We start from the raw sequence: 2,132 nt of genomic DNA, 5'->3' as shown, positions 1-2,132 counted from the left end.
GTGTTTCAAAAATAAGATATCAGAAATCAAAAATATATATACTTTGCTTCAAAACAAAAGTCATCAAACTTGTTTCAAGATATTTATACATAAGCCCACTTACAGTAATTTGCTAGAAATTTTGGTTGTTGAAGTCTGGAATCTGCTTGTTCTCGCTACTGGATTTTACAGCTCGAAAATAGGTACTCTCTTAGCTCGAATTTCAAGTGATAACTCAAGATTTGGGTAACACCATTTCAGAGACATGAGGGTGTTATTTATAGGCCAAATTCTAACTTTTAGCCTCTCAATTAATGGTCATAATCTGTCATGATGTGCCATTAACAGCCTTTATTCCATGTTAAATACTTCAGTTACAAGTCATAAGCAGAATCAGTAGCTGTCTGCTGGAATCTCGCGCTACTGAACTCTTCTGCTGCTAGATTTTATCTGTTGGAAAAATACCAGCTTCTGAAATATCAGTTGAGGCTGGAATTGTTAGCTTCTGCTAGCTTCTGCTAAATGCTATCTGCTAGCTACTGCTGGAAATGTGGGTTCTCACATTCCTCCCTCCTTATTAGAAGTTTCGTCCTCGAAACTTGGCTATACATGATCCTCAAAGAGATAAGGGTATTGTTCTCGTATCTTTTCTTCTAACTCCCAAGTAGCTTCTTTTTCGGTGTGATTGGACCATTCTACTTTGACATATGGAATAATCCGTCGCCTCAGTACTTGGTCTTTGTTATCCACAATCCGAATCGGAATTTCTTCATACTTCAGTTCTTCATTTAGCTTTCCTTCAACCAGAAATGGTCCAGCTTCCAGAATATGACTTGGATCGGAAATATGTATTCTCAGCTGCGAAACGTGGAAAACATTATGGATCCTTGACATATCAGGTGGAAGTGCTAATCTTTAAGCAAGTGTTCCCACTTTCTCTAGAATTTCGAAAGGTCCAACATATCTGGGATTCAGTTTTCCAGCCTTATTGAATCGGATTACACCTTTCATGGGTGACACTTTCACATATGCTTTTTCTTCGACTTCAACTTCCACAGGTCTTTTTTTCAGGTCAGCTCAGCTTTTCTGTCGATCTTGTGCAGCTTTTAGTCGCTCTTTGATCATAGCAACTTTATCCACTGTTTCTTGGATCAGGTCGGGTCCAACGATGGCTTTTTCCCCTACTTCATCCCAATATAGTGGTGATCGACACTTTCGTCCATACAGAGCTTCATATTGTGCCATTCCAATGCTACTATGGTAACTATTATTGTATGCGAACTCGATTAAGGGCAGATGCTCACTCCAATTACCACTGAAATCTAGAGCACATGCTCTCAGCATATCTTCTAGAGTTTGAATTGTCCTCTCTGTTTGGCCATCGATCTGAGGATGATAGGCCGTACTGAGAGTGACCTTAGTTCCCATTGCTTGTTAAAAACTCTTCCAAAAACGAGATGTAAACCTAGGATCTCTGTTTGACGATATACTGGCTGGAACTCCATGTAATCGTACGATATCATTCATGTACAATGTGGCTAGCTTGTCCAAATTATAGTTCATGCGGACAGGTAAGACAAGCGCAGATTTTGTGAGTCTATCTACGATTACCCAGATGCCATCATGACTTTGTCTAGACTTCGGTAATCCAACAACAAAGTCCATGGAGGTATGTTCCCATTTCCATTCTGGAATCTCTAGAGGTTGAAGAAGTCTTCCAGGTCTTTGGTGCTCTGCTTTGACTTGTTGGCACACAGGACACTTGGAAACTAATATCGCTACATACTTTTTCATTCCACTCCACTAGAAATTCTTCTTCATGTCTCTGTATATCTTGGTATTGCCAGGATGGACTGAAAATTTTGACATCTGTGCTTCAGACGTTACTTCTTGTCGAAGGTTATCGATGTCTGGTACGCACAATTGTCTTTTCATCCACAAGATTTATGTGATATCCATCTCAAAATCTGGTGATTTCCCTTCTTTAGCTTGCTCTTTCAGTTTCACCAAAGCGGAATCTCCATCTTGACTTATCTTGATTGTCTCTCGAAGACATGGTTGTGCTGAAAGTGATGCCAGGATCACCTTATTCGTATCCTTTCGACTTAAAGCATCTGCTACCTTGTTGGCTTTTCCTGGGTGGTAGCTTATCG

Source organism: Primulina huaijiensis, chromosome 9 (genome assembly GCF_012295235.1).
Source record: "Primulina huaijiensis isolate GDHJ02 chromosome 9, ASM1229523v2, whole genome shotgun sequence".
In the NCBI taxonomy this organism is placed as follows: Eukaryota; Viridiplantae; Streptophyta; class Magnoliopsida; order Lamiales; family Gesneriaceae; genus Primulina; species Primulina huaijiensis.
Note: the sequence above shows the minus strand (reverse complement) of the source record.